Below are 24,314 nucleotides of genomic sequence, written 5' to 3'. Positions count from 1 at the left end.
CTATTTATTTAAACAATATTTTAGTCAAGTTACTTGTTCAATGGTTATATATTCAAGTAACCTGACTAAAATAATGTTTAAATCGAGTTATCATCCTGGAAGACGAAAGGTAACACCTTGTGACCTTTCGTCTTCCAGGATAAAACTTTATTTAAACAATATTTTAGTCAGGTTACTTGTTCATTGCTTATATATTCAAGTAACCAGACTAAACTAATGTTTAAATCGAGTTATCATACTGGAAGACGAAAGGTCACACCTTGTGACCTTTCGTCTTCCAGGATAAAAACTCTATTTAAACAATATTTTAGTCAAGTTACTTGTTCATTGGTTATATATTCAAGTATCCAGACTAAAATAATGTTTAAATCAAGTTATCATCCTGGAAGAAGAAAGGTCACACCTTGTGACCTTTCGTCTTCCAGGATAAAAACTCTATTTAAACAATATTTTAGTCAAGTTACTTGTTCATTGGTTATATATTCAAGTAACCTGACTAAACTAATGTTTAAATCGAGTTATCATCCTGGAAGACGAAAGGTCACACTTGTGACCTTTCGTCTTCCAGGATAAAAACTCTATTTATTTAAACAATATTTTAGTCAAGTTACTTGTTCACTGGTTATATATTCAAGTAACCTGACTAAAATAATGTTTAAATCGAGTTATCATCCTGGAAGACGAAAGGTCACGCCTTGTGACCTTTCGTCTTCCAGGATAAAACTCTATTTAAATAATATTTTAGTCAGGTTACTTGTTCATTGGTTATATATTCAAGTAACCTGACTAAAATAATGTTTAAATCGAGTTATCTTCCAGGAAGACGAAAGCTCACACCTTGTGACCTTTCGTCTTCCAGGATAAAAACTCTATTTATTTAAACAATATTTTAGTCAAGTTACTTGTTCAATTTTTATATATTCAAGTAACCTGACTAAAATAATGTTTAAATCGAGTTATCATCCTGGAAGACGAAAGGTCACACCTTGTGACCTTTCGTCTTCCAGGATAAAAACTATATTTAAACAATATTTTAGTCAAGTTACTTGTTCATTGGTTATATATTCAAGTAACCTGACTAAACTAATGTTTAAATCGAGTTATCATCCTGGAAGACGAAAAGTCACACCTTGTGACCTTTCGTCTTCCAGGATAAAACTCTATTTAAATAATATTTTAGTCAGGTTACTTGTTCATTGGTTATATATTCAAGTAACCTGACTAAAATAATGTTTAAATCGAGTTATCTTCCTGGAAGACGAAAGCTCACACCTTGTGCCCTTTCGTCTTCCAGGATCAAAACTCTATTTATTTAAACAATATTTTAGTCAAGTTACTTGTTCAATGGTTATATATTCAAGTAACCTGACTAAAATAATGTTTAAATTGAGTTATCATCCTGGAAGACGAAAGGTCACACCTTCTGACCATTCGTCTTCCGGGATAAAACTCTATTTAAACAAGATTTTAGTCAAGTTACTTGTTCATTGGTTATATATTCAAGTAACCTGACGAAAATAATGTTTAAATCGAGTTATCATCCTGGAAGACGAAAAGTCACACCTTGTGACCTTTCGTCTTCCAGGATAAAAACTCTATTTATTTAAACAATATTTTAGTCAAGTTACTTGTTCAATGGTTATATATTCAAGTAACCTGACTAAAATAATGTTTAAATCGAGTTATCATCCTGGAAGACGAAAGGTAACACCTTGTGACCTTTCGTCTTCCAGGATAAAACTTTATTTAAACAATATTTTAGTCAGGTTACTTGTTCATTGCTTATATATTCAAGTAACCAGACTAAACTAATGTTTAAATCGAGTTATCATACTGGAAGACGAAAGGTCACACCTTGTGACCTTTCGTCTTCCTGGATAAAAACTCTATTTAAACAATATTTTAGTCAAGTTACTTGTTCATTGGTTATATATTCAAGTATCCAGACTAAAATAATGTTTAAATCAAGTTATCATCCTGGAAGACGAATGTTCACAAGGTGTGACCTTTCGTCTTCCAGGATAAAAACTCTATTTAAACAATATTTTAGTCAAGTTACTTGTTCATTGGTTATATATTCAAGTAACCTGACTAAACTAATGTTTAAATCGAGTTATCATCCTGGAAGACGAAAGGTCACACTTGTGACCTTTCGTCTTCCAGGATAAAAACTCTATTTATTTAAACAATATTTTAGTCAAGTTACTTGTTCACTGGTTATATATTCAAGTAACCTGACTAAAATAATGTTTAAATCGAGTTATCATCCTGGAAGACGAAAGGTCACGCCTTGTGACCTTTCGTCTTCCAGGATAAAACTCTATTTAAATAATATTTTAGTCAGGTTACTTGTTCATTGGTTATATATTCAAGTAACCTGACTAAAATAATGTTTAAATCGAGTTATCTTCCAGGAAGACGAAAGCTCACACCTTGTGACCTTTCGTCTTCCAGGATAAAAACTCTATTTATTTAAACAATATTTTAGTCAAGTTACTTGTTCAATGGTTATATATTCAAGTAACCTGACTAAAATAATGTTTAAATCGAGTTATCATCCTGGAAGACGAAAGGTCACACCTTGTGACCTTTCGTCTTCCAGGATAAAAACTCTATTTAAACAATATTTTAGTCAAATTACTTGTTCACTGGTTATATATTCAAGTAACCTGACTAAACTAATGTTTAAATCGAGTTATCATCCTGGAAGACGAAAGGTCACACTTGTGACCTTTCGTCTTCCAGGATAAAAACTCTATTTATTTAAACAATATTTTAGTCAAGTTACTTGTTCATTGGTTATATATTCAAGTAACCTGACTAAAATAATGTTTAAATCGAGTTATCATCCTGGAAGACGAAAGGTCACGCCTTGTGACCTTTCGTCTTCCAGGATAAAACTCTATTTAAATAATATTTTAGTCAGGTTACTTGTTCATTGGTTATATATTCAAGTAACCTGACTAAAATAATGTTTAAATCGAGTTATCTTCCTGGAAGACGAAAGCTCACACCTTGTGACCTTTCGTCTTCCAGGATCAAAACTCTATTTATTTAAACAATATTTTAGTCAAATTACTTGTTCACTGGTTATATATTCAAGTAACCTGACTAAACTAATGTTTAAATCGAGTTATCATCCTGGAAGACGAAAGGTCACACTTGTGACCTTTCGTCTTCCAGGATAAAAACTCTATTTATTTAAACAATATTTTAGTCAAGTTACTTGTTCACTGGTTATATATTCAAGTAACCTGACTAAAATAATGTTTAAATCGAGTTATCATCCTGGAAGACGAAAGGTCACGCCTTGTGACCTTTCGTCTTCCAGGATAAAACTCTATTTAAATAATATTTTAGTCAGGTTACTTGTTCATTGGTTATATATTCAAGTAACCTGACTAAAATAATGTTTAAATCGAGTTATCTTCCTGGAAGACGAAAGCTCACACCTTGTGACCTTTCGTCTTCCAGGATCAAAACTCTATTTATTTAAACAATATTTTAGTCAAGTTACTTGTTCAATGGTTATATATTCAAGTAACCTGACTAAATTAATGTTTAAATCGAGTTATCATTCTGGAAGACGAAAGGTCACACCTTCTGACCATTCGTCTTCCGGGATAAAACTCTATTTAAACAAGATTTTAGTCAAGTTACTTGTTCATTGGTTATATATTCAAGTAACCTGACGAAAATAATGTTTAAATCGAGTTATCATCCTGGAAGACGAAAGCTCACACCTTGTGACCTTTCGTCTTCCAGGATAAAAACTCTATTTAAACAATATTTTAGTCAAGTTACTTGTTCATTGGTTATATATTCAAGTAACCTGACTAAAATAATGTTTAAATCGAGTTATCATCCTGGAAGACGAAACGTCACACCTTGTGACCTTTCGTCTTCCAGGATAAAAACTCTATTTTTTTAAACAATATTTTAGTCAGGTTACTTGTTCAATGGTTATATATTCAAGTAACCTGACTAAAATAATGTTTAAATCGAGTTATCATCCTGGAAGACGAAAGGTCACACCTTGTGACCTTTCGTCTTCCAGGATAAAACTTTATTTAAACAATATTTTAGTCAGATTACTTGTTCATTGGTTATATATTCAAGTAACCTGACTAAAATAATGTTTAAATCGAGTTATCTTCCTGGAAGACGAAAGCTCACACCTTGTGACCTTTCGTCTTCCAGGATAAAAACTCTATTTATTTAAACAATATTTTAGTCAAGTTACTTGTTCAATGGTTATATATTCAAGTAACCTGCCTAAAATAATGTTTAAATCGAGTTATCATCCTGGAAGACGAAAGGTCACACCTTCTGACCATTCGTCTTCCGGGATAAAACTCTATTTAAACAAGATTTTAGTCAAGTTACTTGTTCATTGGTTATATATTCAATAACCTGACTAAAATAATGTTTAAATCGAGTTATCATCCTGGAAGACGAAAGCTCACACCTTGTGACCTTTCGTCTTCCAGGATAAAAACTCTATTTAAACAATATTTCAGTCAAGTTACTTGTTCATTGGTTATATATTCAAGTAACCTGACTAAAATAATGTTTAAATCGAGTTATCATCCTGGAAGACGAAAAGTCACACCTTGTGACCTTTCGTCTTCTAGGATAAAAACTCTATTTATTTAAACAATATTTTAGTCAGGTTACTTGTTCAATGGTTATATATTCAAGTAACCTGACTAAAATAATGTTTAAATCGAGTTATCATCCTGGAAGACGAAAGGTCACACTTGTGACCTTTCGTCTTCCAGGATAAAAACTCTATTTATTTAAACAATATTTTAGTCAAGTTACTTGTTCACTGGTTATATATTCAAGTAACCTGACTAAAATAATGTTTAAATCGAGTTATCATCCTGGAAGACGAAAGGTCACGCCTTGTGACCTTTCGTCTTCCAGGATAAAACTCTATTTAAATAATACTTTAGTCAGGTTACTTGTTCATTGGTTATATATTCAAGTAACCTGACTAAAATAATGTTTAAATCGAGTTATCTTCCAGGAAGACGAAAGCTCACACCTTGTGACCTTTCGTCTTCCAGGATAAAAACTCTATTTATTTAAACAATCTTTTAGTCAAGTTACTTGTTCAATTTTTATATATTCAAGTAACCTGACTAAAATAATGTTTAAATCGAGTTATCATCCTGGAAGACGAAAGGTCACACCTTGTGACCTTTCGTCTTCCAGGATAAAAACTCTATTTAAACAATATTTTAGTCAAGTTACTTGTTCATTGGTTATATATTCAAGTAACCTGACTAAACTAATGTTTAAATCGAGTTATCATCCTGGAAGACGAAAGGTCACACTTGTGACCTTTCGTCTTCCAGGATAAAAACTCTATTTATTTAAACAATATTTTAGTCAAGTTACTTGTTCACTGGTTATATATTCAAGTAACCTGACTAAAATAATGTTTAAATCGAGTTATCATCCTGGAAGACGAAAGGTCACGCCTTGTGACCTTTCGTCTTCCAGGATAAAACTCTATTTAAATAATATTTTAGTCAGGTTACTTGTTCATTGGTTATATATTCAAGTAACCTGACTAAAATAATGTTTAAATCGAGTTATCTTCCTGGAAGACGAAAGCTCACACCTTGTGACCTTTCGTCTTCCAGGATCAAAACTCTATTTATTTAAACAATATTTTAGTCAAGTTACTTGTTCAATGGTTATATATTCAAGTAACCTGACTAAAATAATGTTTAAATCGAGTTATCATCCTGGAAGACGAAAGGTCACACCTTCTGACCATTCGTCTTCCGGGATAAAACTCTATTTAAACAAGATTTTAGTCAAGTTACTTGTTCATTGGTTATATATTCAAGTAACCTGACGAAAATAATGTTTAAATCGAGTTATCATCCTGGAAGACGAAAGCTCACACCTTGTGACCTTTCATCTTCCAGGATAAAAACTCTATTTAAACAATATTTTAGTCAAGTTACTTGTTCATTGGTTATATATTCAAGTAACCTGACTAAAATAATGTTTAAATCGAGTTATCATCCTGGAAGACGAAAATTCACACCTTGTGACCTTTCGTCTTCCAGGATAAAAACTCTATTTATTTAAACAATATTTTAGTCAGGTTACTTGTTCAATGGTTATATATTCAAGTAACCTGACTAAAATAATGTTTAAATCGAGTTATCATCCTGGAAGACGAAAGGTCACACCTTGTGACCTTTCGTCTTCCAGGATAAAACTTTATTTAAACAATATTTTAGTCAGGTTACTTGTTCATTGGTTATATATTCAAGTAACCTGACTAAAATAATGTTTAAATCGAGTTATCTTCCTGGAAGACGAAAGCTCACACCTTGTGACCTTTCGTCTTCCAGGATAAAAACTCTATTTATTTAAACAATATTTTAGTCAAGTTACTTGTTCAATGGTTATATATTCAAGTAACCTGCCTAAAATAATGTTTAAATCGAGTTATCATCCTGGAAGACGAAAGGTCACACCTTCTGACCATTCGTCTTCCGGGATAAAACTCTATTTAAACAAGATTTTAGTCAAGTTACTTGTTCATTGGTTATATATTCAATAACCTGACTAAAATAATGTTTAAATCGAGTTATCATCCTGGAAGACGAAAGCTCACACCTTGTGACCTTTCGTCTTCCAGGATAAAAACTCTATTTAAACAATATTTTAGTCAAGTTACTTGTTCATTGGTTATATATTCAAGTAACCTGACTAAAATAATGTTTAAATCGAGTTATCATCCTGGAAGACGAAAAGTCACACCTTGTGACCTTTCGTCTTCCAGGATAAAAACTCTATTTATTTAAACAATATTTTAGTCAAGTTACTTGTTCAATGGTTATATATTCAAGTAACCTGACTAAAATAATGTTTAAATCGAGTTATCATCCTGGAAGACGAAAGGTCACACTTGTGACCTTTCGTCTTCCAGGATAAAAACTCTATTTATTTAAACAATATTTTAGTCAAGTTACTTGTTCACTGGTTATATTTTCAAGTAACCTGACTAAAATAATGTTTAAATCGAGTTATCATCCTGGAAGACGAAAGGTCACGCCTTGTGACCTTTCGTCTTCCAGGATAAAACTCTATTTAAATAATATTTTAGTCAGGTTACTTGTTCATTGGTTATATATTCAAGTAACCTGACTAAAATAATGTTTAAATCGAGTTATCATCCTGGAAGACGAAAGGTCACACCTTGTGACCTTTCGTCTTCCAGGATAAAAACTCTATTTAAACAATATTTTAGTCACGTTACTTGTTCATTGGTTATATATTCAAGTAACCTGACTAAACTAATGTTTAAATCGAGTTATCATCCTGGAAGACGAAAGGTCACACTTGTGACCTTTCGTCTTCCAGGATAAAAACTCTATTTATTTAAACAATATTTTAGTCAAGTTACTTGTTCACTGGTTATATATTCAAGTAACCTGACTAAAATAATGTTTAAATCGAGTTATCATCCTGGAAGACGAAAGGTCACGCCTTGTGACCTTTCGTCTTCCAGGATAAAACTCTATTTAAATAATATTTTAGTCAGGTTACTTGTTCATTGGTTATATATTCAAGTAACCTGACTAAAATAATGTTTAAATCGAGTTATCTTCCTGGAAGACGAAAGCTCACACCTTGTGACCTTTCGTCTTCCAGGATCAAAACTCTATTTATTTAAACAAGATTTTAGTCAAGTTACTTGTTCATTGGTTATATATTCAAGTAACCTGACGAAAATAATGTTTAAATCGAGTTATCATCCTGGAAGACGAAAGCTCACACCTTCTGACCATTCGTCTTCCGGGATAAAACTCTATTTAAACAAGATTTTAGTCAAGTTACTTGTTCATTGGTTATATATTCAAGTAACCTGACTAAAATAATGTTTAAATCGAGTTATCATCCTGGAAGACGAAAATTCACACCTTGTGACCTTTCGTCTTCCAGGATAAAAACTCTATTTATTTAAACAATATTTTAGTCAGGTTACTTGTTCAATGGTTATATATTCAAGTAACCTGACTAAAATAATGTTTAAATCGAGTTATCATCCTGGAAGACGAAAGGTCACACCTTGTGACCTTTCGTCTTCCAGGATAAAACTTTATTTAAACAATATTTTAGTCAGGTTACTTGTTCATTGGTTATATATTCAAGTAACCTGACTAAAATAATGTTTAAATCGAGTTATCTTCCTGGAAGACGAAAGCTCACACCTTGTGACCTTTCGTCTTCCAGGATAAAAACTCTATTTATTTAAACAATATTTTAGTCAAGTTACTTGTTCAATGGTTATATATTCAAGTAACCTGCCTAAAATAATGTTTAAATCGAGTTATCATCCTGGAAGACGAAAGGTCACACCTTCTGACCATTCGTCTTCCGGGATAAAACTCTATTTAAACAAGATTTTAGTCAAGTTACTTGTTCATTGGTTATATATTCAATAACCTGACTAAAATAATGTTTAAATCGAGTTATCATCCTGGAAGACGAAAGCTCACACCTTGTGACCTTTCGTCTTCCAGGATAAAAACTCTATTTAAACAATATTTTAGTCAAGTTACTTGTTCATTGGTTATATATTCAAGTAACCTGACTAAAATAATGTTTAAATCGAGTTATCATCCTGGAAGACGAAAGGTCACACTTGTGACCTTTCGTCTTCCAGGATAAAAACTCTATTTATTTAAACAATATTTTAGTCAAGTTACTTGTTCACTGGTTATATTTTCAAGTAACCTGACTAAAATAATGTTTAAATCGAGTTATCATCCTGGAAGACGAAAGGTCACGCCTTGTGACCTTTCGTCTTCCAGGATAAAACTCTATTTAAATAATATTTTAGTCAGGTTACTTGTTCATTGGTTATATATTCAAGTAACCTGACTAAAATAATGTTTAAATCGAGTTATCTTCCAGGAAGACGAAAGCTCACACCTTGTGACCTTTCGTCTTCCAGGATAAAAACTCTATTTATTTAAACAATATTTTAGTCAAGTTACTTGTTCAATTTTTATATATTCAAGTAACCTGACTAAAATAATGTTTAAATCGAGTTATCATCCTGGAAGACGAAAGGTCACACCTTGTGACCTTTCGTCTTCCAGGATAAAAACTCTATTTAAACAATATTTTAGTCAAGTTACTTGTTCATTGGTTATATATTCAAGTAACCTGACTAAACTAATGTTTAAATCGAGTTATCATCCTGGAAGACGAAAGGTCACACTTGTGACCTTTCGTCTTCCAGGATAAAAACTCTATTTATTTAAACAATATTTTAGTCAAGTTACTTGTTCACTGGTTATATATTCAAGTAACCTGACTAAAATAATGTTTAAATCGAGTTATCATCCTGGAAGACGAAAGGTCACGCCTTGTGACCTTTCGTCTTCCAGGATAAAACTCTATTTAAATAATATTTTAGTCAGGTTACTTGTTCATTGGTTATATATTCAAGTAACCTGACTAAAATAATGTTTAAATCGAGTTATCTTCCTGGAAGACGAAAGCTCACACCTTGTGACCTTTCGTCTTCCAGGATCAAAACTCTATTTATTTAAACAATATTTTAGTCAAGTTACTTGTTCAATGGTTATATATTCAAGTAACCTGACTAAAATAATGTTTAAATCGAGTTATCATCCTGGAAGACGAAAGGTCACACCTTCTGACCATTCGTCTTCCGGGATAAAACTCTATTTAAACAAGATTTTAGTCAAGTTACTTGTTCATTGGTTATATATTCAAGTAACCTGGCGAAAATAATGTTTAAATCGAGTTATCATCCTGGAAGACGAAAAGTCACACCTTGTGACCTTTCGTCTTCCAGGATAAAAACTCTATTTATTTAAACAATATTTTAGTCAAGTTACTTGTTCAATGGTTATATATTCAAGTAACCTGACTAAAATAATGTTTAAATCGAGTTATCATCCTGGAAGACGAAAGGTAACACCTTGTGACCTTTCGTCTTCCAGGATAAAACTTTATTTAAACAATATTTTAGTCAGGTTACTTGTTCATTGCTTATATATTCAAGTAACCAGACTAAACTAATGTTTAAATCGAGTTATCATACTGGAAGACGAAAGGTCACACCTTGTGACCTTTCGTCTTCCAGGATAAAAACTCTATTTAAACAATATTTTAGTCAAGTTACTTGTTCATTGGTTATATATTCAAGTATCCAGACTAAAATAATGTTTAAATCAAGTTATCATCCTGGAAGACGAAAGGTCACAAGGTGTGACCTTTCGTCTTCCAGGATAAAAACTCTATTTAAACAATATTTTAGTCAAGTTACTTGTTCATTGGTTATATATTCAAGTAACCTGACTAAACTAATGTTTAAATCGAGTTATCATCCTGGAAGACGAAAGGTCACACTTGTGACCTTTCGTCTTCCAGGATAAAAACTCTATTTATTTAAACAATATTTTAGTCAAGTTACTTGTTCACTGGTTATATATTCAAGTAACCTGACTAAAATAATGTTTAAATCGAGTTATCATCCTGGAAGACGAAAGGTCACGCCTTGTGACCTTTCGTCTTCCAGGATAAAACTCTATTTAAATAATATTTTAGTCAGGTTACTTGTTCATTGGTTATATATTCAAGTAACCTGACTAAAATAATGTTTAAATCGAATTATCTTCCAGGAAGACGAAAGCTCACACCTTGTGACCTTTCGTCTTCCAGGATAAAAACTCTATTTATTTAAACAATATTTTAGTCAAGTTACTTGTTCAATGGTTATATATTCAAGTAACCTGACTAAAATAATGTTTAAATCGAGTTATCATCCTGGAAGACGAAAGGTCACACCTTGTGACCTTTCGTCTTCCAGGATAAAAACTCTATTTAAACAATATTTTAGTCAAGTTACTTGTTCACTGGTTATATATTCAAGTAACCTGACTAAAATAATGTTTAAATCGAGTTATCATCCTGGAAGACGAAAGGTCACGCCTTGTGACCTTTCGTCTTCCAGGATAAAACTCTATTTAAATAATATTTTAGTCAGGTTACTTGTTCATTGGTTATATATTCAAGTAACCTGAATAAAATAATGTTTAAATCGAGTTATCTTCCTGGAAGACGAAAGCTCACACCTTGTGACCTTTCGTCTTCCAGGATCAAAACTCTATTTATTTAAACAATATTTTAGTCAAGTTACTTGTTCATTGGTTATATATTCAAGTATCCAGACTAAAATAATGTTTAAATCAAGTTATCATCCTGGAAGACGAAAGGTCACAAGGTGTGACCTTTCGTCTTCCAGGATAAAAACTCTATTTAAACAATATTTTAGTCAAGTTACTTGTTCATTGGTTATATATTCAAGTAACCTGACTAAACTAATGTTTAAATCGAGTTATCATCCTGGAAGACGAAAGGTCACACTTGTGACCTTTCGTCTTCCAGGATAAAAACTCTATTTATTTAAACAATATTTTAGTCAAGTTACTTGTTCACTGGTTATATATTCAAGTAACCTGACTAAAATAATGTTTAAATCGAGTTATCATCCTGGAAGACGAAAGGTCACGCCTTGTGACCTTTCGTCTTCCAGGATAAAACTCTATTTAAATAATATTTTAGTCAGGTTACTTGTTCATTGGTTATATATTCAAGTAACCTGACTAAAATAATGTTTAAATCGAGTTATCTTCCTGGAAGACGAAAGCTCACACCTTGTGACCTTTCGTCTTCCAGGATCAAAACTCTATTTATTTAAACAATATTTTAGTCAAGTTACTTGTTCAATGGTTATATATTCAAGTAACCTGACTAAAATAATGTTTAAATCGAGTTATCATCCTGGAAGACGAAAGGTCACACCTTCTGACCATTCGTCTTCCGGGATAAAACTCTATTTAAACAAGATTTTAGTCAAGTTACTTGTTCATTGGTTATATATTCAAGTAACCTGACGAAAATAATGTTTAAATCGAGTTATCATCCTGGAAGACGAAAAGTCACACCTTGTGACCTTTCGTCTTCCAGGATAAAAACTCTATTTATTTAAACAATATTTTAGTCAAGTTACTTGTTCAATGGTTATATATTCAAGTAACCTGACTAAAATAATGTTTAAATCGAGTTATCATCCTGGAAGACGAAAGGTAACACCTTGTGACCTTTCGTCTTCCAGGATAAAACTTTATTTAAACAATATTTTAGTCAGGTTACTTGTTCATTGCTTATATATTCAAGTTACCAGACTAAACTAATGTTTAAATCGAGTTATCATACTGGAAGACGAAAGGTCACACCTTGTGACCTTTCGTCTTCCAGGATAAAAACTCTATTTAAACAATATTTTAGTCAAGTTACTTGTTCATTGGTTATATATTCAAGTATCCAGACTAAAATAATGTTTAAATCAAGTTATCATCCTGGAAGACGAAAGGTCACAAGGTGTGACCTTTCGTCTTCCAGGATAAAAACTCTATTTAAACAATATTTTAGTCAAGTTACTTGTTCATTGGTTATATATTCAAGTAACCTGACTAAACTAATGTTTAAATCGAGTTATCATCCTGGAAGACGAAAGGTCACACTTGTGACCTTTCGTCTTCCAGGATAAAAACTCTATTTATTTAAACAATATTTTAGTCAAGTTACTTGTTCACTGGTTATATATTCAAGTAACCTGGCTAAAATAATGTTTAAATCGAGTTATCATCCTGGAAGACGAAAGGTCACACCTTCTGACCATTCGTCTTCCGGGATAAAACTCTATTTAAACAAGATTTTAGTCAAGTTACTTGTTCATTGGTTATATATTCAAGTAACCTGACGAAAATAATGTTTAAATCGAGTTATCATCCTGGAAGACGAAAGCTCACACCTTGTGACCTTTCATCTTCCAGGATAAAAACTCTATTTAAACAATATTTTAGTCAAGTTACTTGTTCATTGGTTATATATTCAAGTAACCTGACTAAAATAATGTTTAAATCGAGTTATCATCCTGGAAGACGAAAAGTCACACCTTGTGACCTTTCGTCTTCCAGGATAAAAACTCTATTTATTTAAACAATATTTTAGTCAGGTTACTTGTTCAATGGTTATATATTCAAGTAACCTGACTAAAATAATGTTTAAATCGAGTTATCATCCTGGAAGACGAAAGGTCACACCTTGTGACCTTTCGTCTTCCAGGATAAAACTTTATTTAAACAATATTTTAGTCAGGTTACTTGTTCATTGGTTATATATTCAAGTAACCTGACTAAAATAATGTTTAAATCGAGTTATCTTCCTGGAAGACGAAAGCTCACACCTTGTGACCTTTCGTCTTCCAGGATAAAAACTCTATTTATTTAAACAATATTTTAGTCAAGTTACTTGTTCAATGGTTATATATTCAAGTAACCTGCCTAAAATAATGTTTAAATCGAGTTATCATCCTGGAAGACGAAAGGTCACACCTTCTGACCATTCGTCTTCCGGGATAAAACTCTATTTAAACAAGATTTTAGTCAAGTTACTTGTTCATTGGTTATATATTCAATAACCTGACTAAAATAATGTTTAAATCGAGTTATCATCCTGGAAGACGAAAGCTCACACCTTGTGACCTTTCGTCTTCCAGGATAAAAACTCTATTTAAACAATATTTTAGTCAAGTTACTTGTTCATTGGTTATATATTCAAGTAACCTGACTAAAATAATGTTTAAATCGAGTTATCATCCTGGAAGACGAAAAGTCACACCTTGTGACCTTTCGTCTTCCAGGATAAAAACTCTATTTATTTAAACAATATTTTAGTCAAGTTACTTGTTCAATGGTTATATATTCAAGTAACCTGACTAAAATAATGTTTAAATCGAGTTATCATCCTGGAAGACGAAAGGTCACACTTGTGACCTTTCGTCTTCTAGGATAAAAACTCTATTTATTTAAACAATATTTTAGTCAAGTTACTTGTTCACTGGTTATATATTCAAGTAACCTGACTAAAATAATGTTTAAATCGAGTTATCATCCTGGAAGACGAAAGGTCACGCCTTGTGACCTTTCGTCTTCCAGGATAAAACTCTATTTAAATAATATTTTAGTCAGGTTACTTGTTCATTGGTTATATATTCAAGTAACCTGACTAAAATAATGTTTAAATCGAGTTATCTTCCAGGAAGACGAAAGCTCACACCTTGTGACCTTTCGTCTTCCAGGATAAAAACTCTATTTATTTAAACAATATTTTAGTCAAGTTACTTGTTCAATTTTTATATATTCAAGTAACCTGACTAAAATAATGTTTAAATCGAGTTATCATCCTGGAAGACGAAAGGTCACACCTTGTGACCTTTCGTCTTCCAGGATAAAAACTCTATTTAAACAATATTTTAGTCAAGTTACTTGTTCATTGGTTATATATTCAAGTAACCTGACTAAACTAATGTTTAAATCGAGTTATCATCCTGGAAGACGAAAGGTCACACTTGTGACCTTTCGTCTTCCAGGATAAAAACTCTATTTATTTAAACAATATTTTAGTCAAGTTACTTGTTCACTGGTTATATATTCAAGTAACCTGACTAAAATAATGTTTAAATCGAGTTATCATCCTGGAAGACGAAAGGTCACGCCTTGTGACCTTTCGTCTTCCAGGATAAAACTCTATTTAAATAATATTTTAGTCAGGTTACTTGTTCATTGGTTATATATTCAAGTAACCTGACTAAAATAATGTTTAAATCGAGTTATCTTCCTGGAAGACGAAAGCTCACACCTTGTGACCTTTCGTCTTCCAGGATCAAAACTCTATTTATTTACACAATATTTTAGTCAAGTTACTTGTTCAATGGTTATATATTCAAGTAACCTGACTAAAATAATGTTTAAATCGAGTTATCATCCTGGAAGACGAAAGGTCACACCTTCTGACCATTCGTCTTCCGGGATAAAACTCTATTTAAACAAGATTTTAGTCAAGTTACTTGTTCATTGGTTATATATTCAAGTAACCTGACGAAAATAATGTTTAAATCGAGTTATCATCCTGGAAGACGAAAAGTCACACCTTGTGACCTTTCGTCTTCCAGGATAAAAACTCTATTTATTTAAACAATATTTTAGTCAAGTTACTTGTTCAATGGTTATATATTCAAGTAACCTGACTAAAATAATGTTTAAATCGAGTTATCATCCTGGAAGACGAAAGGTAACACCTTGTGACCTTTCATCTTCCAGGATAAAACTTTATTTAAACAATATTTTAGTCAGGTTACTTGTTCATTGCTTATATATTCAAGTAACCAGACTAAACTAATGTTTAAATCGAGTTATCATACTGGAAGACGAAAGGTCACACCTTGTGACCTTTCGTCTTCCAGGATAAAAACTCTATTTAAACAATATTTTAGTCAAGTTACTTGTTCATTGGTTATATATTCAAGTATCCAGACTAAAATAATGTTTAAATCAAGTTATCATCCTGGAAGACGAAAGGTCACAAGGTGTGACCTTTCGTCTTCCAGGATAAAAACTCTATTTAAACAATATTTTAGTCAAGTTACTTGTTCATTGGTTATATATTCAAGTAACCTGACTAAACTAATGTTTAAATCGAGTTATCATCCTGGAAGACGAAAGGTCACACTTGTGACCTTTCGTCTTCCAGGATAAAAACTCTATTTATTTACACAATATTTTAGTCAAGTTACTTGTTCACTGGTTATATATTCAAGTAACCTGACTAAAATAATGTTTAAATCGAGTTATCATCCTGGAAGACGAAAGGTCACGCCTTGTGACCTTTCGTCTTCCAGGATAAAACTCTATTTAAATAATATTTTAGTCAGGTTACTTGTTCATTGGTTATATATTCAAGTAACCTGACTAAAATAATGTTTAAATCGAGTTATCTTCCAGGAAGACGAAAGCTCACACCTTGTGACCTTTCGTCTTCCAGGATAAAAACTCTATTTATTTAAACAATATGTTAGTCAAGTTACTTGTTCAATGGTTATATATTCAAGTAACCTGACTAAAATAATGTTTAAATCGAGTTATCATCCTGGAAGACGAAAGGTCACACCTTGTGACCTTTCGTCTTCCAGGATAAAAACTCTATTTAAACAATATTTTAGTCACGTTACTTGTTCATTGGTTATATATTCAAGTAACCTGACTAAACTAATGTTTAAATCGAGTTATCATCCTGGAAGACGAAAGGTCACACTTGTGACCTTTCGTCTTCCAGGATAAAAACTCTATTTATTTAAACAATATTTTAGTCAAGTTACTTGTTCACTGGTTATATATTCAAGTAACCTGACTAAAATAATGTTTAAATCGAGTTATCATCCTGGAAGACGAAAGGTCACGCCTTGTGACCTTTCGTCTTCCAGGATAAAACTCTATTTAAATAATATTTTAGTCAGGTTACTTGTTCATTGGTTATATATTCAAGTAACCTGACTAAAATAATGTTTAAATCGAGTTATCATCCTGGAAGACGAAAGGTCACACCTTGTGACCTTTCGTCTTCCAGGATAAAACTTTATTTAAACAATATTTTAGTCAGGTTACTTGTTCATTGGTTATATATTCAAGTAACCTGACTAAAATAATGTTTAAATCGAGTTATCTTCCTGGAAGACGAAAGGTCACACCTTGTGACCTTTCGTCTTCCAGGATAAAACTTTATTTAAACAATATTTTAGTCAGGTTACTTGTTCATTGGTTATATATTCAAGTAACCTGACTAAAATAATGTTTAAATCGAGTTATCTTCCTGGAAGACGAAAGCTCACACCTTGTGACCTTTCGTCTTCCAGGATAAAAACTCTATTTATTTAAACAATATTTTAGTCAAGTTACTTGTTCAATGGTTATATATTCAAGTAACCTGCCTAAAATAATGTTTAAATCGAGTTATCATCCTGGAAGACGAAAGGTCACACCTTCTGACCATTCGTCTTCCGGGATAAAACTCTATTTAAACAAGATTTTAGTCAAGTTACTTGTTCATTGGTTATATATTCAATAACCTGACTAAAATAATGTTTAAATCGAGTTATCATCCTGGAAGACGAAAGCTCACACCTTGTGACCTTTCGTCTTCCAGGATAAAAACTCTATTTAAACAATATTTTAGTCAAGTTACTTGTTCATTGGTTATATATTCAAGTAACCTGACTAAAATAATGTTTAAATCGAGTTATCATCCTGGAAGACGAAAAGTCACACCTTGTGACCTTTCGTCTTCCAGGATAAAAACTCTATTTATTTAAACAATATTTTAGTCAAGTTACTTGTTCAATGGTTATATATTCAAGTAACCTGACTAAAATAATGTTTAAATCGAGTTATCATCCTGGAAGACGAAAGGTCACACTTGTGACCTTTCGTCTTCCAGGATAAAAACTCTATTTATTTAAACAATATTTTAGTCAAGTTACTTGTTCACTGGTTATATATTCAAGTAACCTGACTAAAATAATGTTTAAATCGAGTTATCATCCTGGAAGACGAAAGGTCACGCCTTGTGACCTTTCGTCTTCCAGGATAAAACTCTATTTAAATAATATTTTAGTCAGGTTACTTGTTCATTGGTTATATATTCAAGTAACCTGACTAAAATAATGTTTAAATCGAGTTATCTTCCAGGAAGACGAAAGCTCACACCTTGTGACCTTTCGTCTTCCAGGATAAAAACTCTATTTATTTAAACAATATTTTAGTCAAGTTACTTGTTCAATTTTTATATATTCAAGTAACCTGACTAAAATAATGTTTAAATCGAGTTATCATCCTGGAAGACGAAAGGTCACACCTTGTGACCTTTCGTCTTCCAGGATAAAAACTCTATTTAAACAATATTTTAGTCAAGTTACTTGTTCATTGGTTATATATTCAAGTAACCTGACTAAACTAATGTTTAAATCGAGTTATCATCCTGGAAGACGAAAGGTCACACTTGTGACCTTTCGTCTTCCAGGATAAAAACTCTATTTATTTAAACAATATTTTAGTCAAGTTACTTGTTCACTGGTTATATATTCAAGTAACCTGACTAAAATAATGTTTAAATCGAGTTATCATCCTGGAAGACGAAAGGTCACGCCTTGTGACCTTTCGTCTTCCAGGATAAAACTCTATTTAAATAATATTTTAGTCAGGTTACTTGTTCATTGGTTATATATTCAAGTAACCTGACTAAAATAATGTTTAAATCGAGTTATCTTCCTGGAAGACGAAAGCTCACACCTTGTGACCTTTCGTCTTCCAGGATCAAAACTCTATTTATTTAAACAATATTTTAGTCAAGTTACTTGTTCAATGGTTATATATTCAAGTAACCTGACTAAAATAATGTTTAAATCGAGTTATCATCCTGGAAGACGAAAGGTCACACCTTCTGACCATTCGTCTTCCGGGATAAAACTCTATTTAAACAAGATTTTAGTCAAGTTACTTGTTCATTGGTTATATATTCAAGTAACCTGACGAAAATAATGTTTAAATCGAGTTATCATCCTGGAAGACGAAAAGTCACACCTTGTGACCTTTCGTCTTCCAGGATAAAAACTCTATTTATTTAAACAATATTTTAGTCAAGTTACTTGTTCAATGGTTATATATTCAAGTAACCTGACTAAAATAATGTTTAAATCGAGTTATCATCCTGGAAGACGAAAGGTAACACCTTGTGACCTTTCGTCTTCCAGGATAAAACTTTATTTAAACAATATTTTAGTCAGGTTACTTGTTCATTGCTTATATATTCAAGTAACCAGACTAAACTAATGTTTAAATCGAGTTATCATACTGGAAGACGAAAGGTCACACCTTGTGACCTTTCGTCTTCCAGGATAAAAACTCTATTTAAACAATATTTTAGTCAAGTTACTTGTTCATTGGTTATATATTCAAGTATCCAGACTAAAATAATGTTTAAATCAAGTTATCATCCTGGAAGACGAAAGGTCACAAGGTGTGACCTTTCGTCTTCCAGGATAAAAACTCTATTTAAACAATATTTTAGTCAAGTTACTTGTTCATTGGTTATATATTCAAGTAACCTGACTAAACTAATGTTTAAATCGAGTTATCATCCTGGAAGACGAAAGGTCACACTTGTGACCTTTCGTCTTCCAGGATAAAAACTCTATTTATTTACACAATATTTTAGTCAAGTTACTTGTTCACTGGTTATATATTCAAGTAACCTGACTAAAATAATGTTTAAACCGAGTTATCATCCTGGAAGACGAAAGGTCACGCCTTGTGACCTTTCGTCTTCCAGGATAAAACTCTATTTAAATAATATTTTAGTCAGGTTACTTGTTCATTGGTTATATATTCAAGTAACCTGACTAAAATAATGTTTAAATCGAGTTATCTTCCAGGAAGACGAAAGCTCACACCTTGTGACCTTTCGTCTTCCAGGATAAAAACTCTATTTATTTAAACAATATGTTAGTCAAGTTACTTGTTCAATGGTTATATATTCAAGTAACCTGACTAAAATAATGTTTAAATCGAGTTATCATCCTGGAAGACGAAAGGTCACACCTTGTGACCTTTCGTCTTCCAGGATAAAAACTCTATTTAAACAATATTTTAGTCAAGTTACTTGTTCATTGGTTATATATTCAAGTAACCTGACTAAACTAATGTTTAAATCGAGTTATCATCCTGGAAGACGAAAGGTCACACTTGTGACCTTTCGTCTTCCAGGATAAAAACTCTATTTATTTAAACAATATTTTAGTCAAGTTACTTGTTCACTGGTTATATATTCAAGTAACCTGACTAAAATAATGTTTAAATCGAGTTATCATCCTGGAAGACGAAAGGTCACGCCTTGTGACCTTTCGTCTTCCAGGATAAAACTCTATTTAAATAATATTTTAGTCAGGTTACTTGTTCATTGGTTATATATTCAAGTAACCTGACTAAAATAATGTTTAAATCGAGTTATCTTCCTGGAAGACGAAAGCTCACACCTTGTGACCTTTCGTCTTCCAGGATCAAAACTCTATTTATTTAAACAATATTTTAGTCAAGTTACTTGTTCAATGGTTATATATTCAAGTAACCTGACTAAAATAATGTTTAAATCGAGTTATCATCCTGGAAGACGAAAGGTCACACCTTCTGACCATTCGTCTACCGGGATAAAACTCTATTTAAACAAGATTTTAGTCAAGTTACTTGTTCATTGGTTATATATTCAAGTAACCTGACGAAAATAATGTTTAAATCGAGTTATCATCCTGGAAGACGAAAAGTCACACCTTGTGACCTTTCGTCTTCCAGGATAAAAACTCTATTTATTTAAACAATATTTTAGTCAAGTTACTTGTTCAATGGTTATATATTCAAGTAACCTGACTAAAATAATGTTTAAATCGAGTTCTCATCCTGGAAGACGAAAGGTAACACCTTGTGACCTTTCGTCTTCCAGGATAAAACTTTATTTAAACAATATTTTAGTCAGGTTACTTGTTCATTGCTTATATATTCAAGTTACCAGACTAAACTAATGTTTAAATCGAGTTATCATACTGGAAGACGAAAGGTCACACCTTGTGACCTTTCGTCTTCCAGGATAAAAACTCTATTTAAACAATATTTTAGTCAAGTTACTTGTTCATTGGTTATATATTCAAGTATCCAGACTAAAATAATGTTTAAATCAAGTTATCATCCTGGAAGACGAAAGGTCACAAGGTGTGACCTTTCGTCTTCCAGGATAAAAACTCTATTTAAACAATATTTTAGTCAAGTTACTTGTTCATTGGTTATATATTCAAGTAACCTGACTAAACTAATGTTTAAATCGAGTTATCATCCTGGAAGACGAAAGGTCACACTTGTGACCTTTCGTCTTCCAGGATAAAAACTCTATTTATTTAAACAATATTTTAGTCAAGTTACTTGTTCACTGGTTATATATTCAAGTAACCTGACTAAAATAATGTTTAAATCGAGTTATCATCCTGGAAGACGAAAGGTCACGCCTTGTGACCTTTCGTCTTTCAGGATAAAACTCTATTTAAATAATATTTTAGTCAGGTTACTTGTTCATTGGTTATATATTCAAGTAACCTGACTAAAATAATGTTTAAATCGAGTTATCTTCCAGGAAGACGAAAGCTCACACCTTGTGACCTTTCGTCTTCCAGGATAAAAACTCTATTTATTTAAACAATATTTTAGTCAAGTTACTTGTTCAATGGTTATATATTCAAGTAACCTGACTAAAATAATGTTTAAATCGAGTTATCATTCTGGAAGACGAAAGGTCACACCTTGTGACCTTTCGTCTTCCAGGATAAAAACTCTATTTAAACAATATTTTAGTCAAGTTACTTGTTCATTGGTTATATATTCAAGTAACCTGACTAAACTAATGTTTAAATCGAGTTATCATCCTGGAAGACGAAAGGTCACACTTGTGACCTTTCGTCTTCCAGGATAAAAACTCTATTTATTTAAACAATATTTTAGTCAAGTTACTTGTTCACTGGTTATATATTCAAGTAACCTGACTAAAATAATGTTTAAATCGAGTTATCATCCTGGAAGACGAAAGGTCACGCCTTGTGACCTTTCGTCTTCCAGGATAAAACTTTATTTAAACAATATTTTAGTCAGGTTACTTGTTCATTGGTTATATATTCAAGTAACCTGACTAAAATAATGTTTAAATCGAGTTATCTTCCTGGAAGACGAAAGCTCACACCTTGTGACCTTTCGTCTTCCAGGATAAAAACTCTATTTATTTAAACAATATTTTAGTCAAGTTACTTGTTCAATGGTTATATATTCAAGTAACCTGCCTAAAATAATGTTTAAATCGAGTTATCATCCTGGAAGACGAAAGGTCACACCTTGTGACCTTTCGTCTTCCAGGATAAAACTTTATTTAAACAATATTTTTGTCAGGTTACTTGTTCATTGGTTATATATTCAAGTAACCTGACTAAAATAATGTTTAAATCGAGTTATCTTCCTGGAAGACGAAAGCTCACACCTTGTGACCTTTCGTCTTCCAGGATAAAAACTCTATTTATTTAAACAATATTTTAGTCAAGTTACTTGTTCAATGGTTATATATTCTAGTAACCTGCCTAAAATAATGTTTAAATCGAGTTATCATCCTGGAAGACGAAAGGTCACACCTTGTGACCTTTCGTCTTCCAGGATAAAAACTCTATTTAAACAATATTTTAGTCAAGTTACTTGTTCATTGGTTATATATTCAAGTAACCTGACTAAACTAATGTTTAAATCGAGTTATCATCCTGGAAGACGAAAGGTCACACTTGTGACCTTTCGTCTTCCAGGATAAAAACTCTATTTATTTAAACAATATTTTAGTCAAGTTACTTGTTCACTGGTTATATATTCAAGTAACCTGACTAAAATAATGTTTAAATCGAGTTATCATCCTGGAAGACGAAAGGTCACGCCTTGTGACCTTTCGTCTTCCAGGATAAAACTCTATTTAAATAATATTTTAGTCAGGTTACTTGTTCATTGGTTATATATTCAAGTAACCTGACTAAAATAATGTTTAAATCGAGTTATCTTCCTGGAAGACGAAAGCTCACACCTTGTGACCTTTCGTCTTCCAGGATCAAAACTCTATTTATTTAAACAATATTTTAGTCAAGTTACTTGTTCAATGGTTATATATTCAAGTAACCTGACTAAAATAATGTTTAAATCGAGTTATCATCCTGGAAGACGAAAGGTCACACCTTCTGACCATTCGTCTACCGGGATAAAACTCTATTTAAACAAGATTTTAGTCAAGTTACTTGTTCATTGGTTATATATTCAAGTAACCTGACGAAAATAATGTTTAAATCGAGTTATCATCCTGGAAGACGAAAAGTCACACCTTGTGACCTTTCGTCTTCCAGGATAAAAACTCTATTTATTTAAACAATATTTTAGTCAAGTTACTTGTTCAATGGTTATATATTCAAGTAACCTGACTAAAATAATGTTTAAATCGAGTTCTCATCCTGGAAGACGAAAGGTAACACCTTGTGACCTTTCGTCTTCCAGGATAAAACTTTATTTAAACAATATTTTAGTCAGGTTACTTGTTCATTGCTTATATATTCAAGTTACCAGACTAAACTAATGTTTAAATCGAGTTATCATACTGGAAGACGAAAGGTCACACCTTGTGACCTTTCGTCTTCCAGGATAAAAACTCTATTTAAACAATATTTTAGTCAAGTTACTTGTTCACTGGTTATATATTCAAGTATCCAGACTAAAATAATGTTTAAATCAAGTTATCATCCTGGAAGACGAAAGGTCACAAGGTGTGACCTTTCGTCTTCCAGGATAAAAACTCTATTTAAACAATATTTTAGTCAAGTTACTTGTTCATTGGTTATATATTCAAGTAACCTGACTAAACTAATGTTTAAATCGAGTTATCATCCTGGAAGACGAAAGGTCACACTTGTGACCTTTCGTCTTCCAGGATAAAAACTCTATTTATTTAAACAATATTTTAGTCAAGTTACTTGTTCACTGGTTATATATTCAAGTAACCTGACTAAAATAATGTTTAAATCGAGTTATCATCCTGGAAGACGAAAGGTCACGCCTTGTGACCTTTCGTCTTTCAGGATAAAACTCTATTTAAATAATATTTTAGTCAGGTTACTTGTTCATTGGTTATATATTCAAGTAACCTGACTAAAATAATGTTTAAATCGAGTTATCTTCCAGGAAGACGAAAGCTCACACCTTGTGACCTTTCGTCTTCCAGGATAAAAACTCTATTTATTTAAACAATATTTTAGTCAAGTTACTTGTTCAATGGTTATATATTCAAGTAACCTGACTAAAATAATGTTTAAATCGAGTTATCATTCTGGAAGACGAAAGGTCACACCTTGTGACCTTTCGTCTTCCAGGATAAAAACTCTATTTAAACAATATTTTAGTCAAGTTACTTGTTCATTGGTTATATATTCAAGTAACCTGACTAAACTAATGTTTAAATCGAGTTATCATCCTGGAAGACGAAAGGTCACACTTGTGACCTTTCGTCTTCCAGGATAAAAACTCTATTTATTTAAACAATATTTTAGTCAAGTTACTTGTTCACTGGTTATATATTCAAGTAACCTGACTAAAATAATGTTTAAATCGAGTTATCATCCTGGAAGACGAAAGGTCACGCCTTGTGACCTTTCGTCTTCCAGGATAAAACTTTATTTAAACAATATTTTAGTCAGGTTACTTGTTCATTGGTTATATATTCAAGTAACCTGACTAAAA

This window comes from Medicago sativa, chromosome 8 (genome assembly GCF_051527215.1).
Source record: "Medicago sativa cultivar Bolivia chromosome 8, Bolivia_mono, whole genome shotgun sequence".
Taxonomy (NCBI): Eukaryota; Viridiplantae; Streptophyta; class Magnoliopsida; order Fabales; family Fabaceae; genus Medicago; species Medicago sativa.
This window is presented reverse-complemented; position numbering follows the sequence as displayed.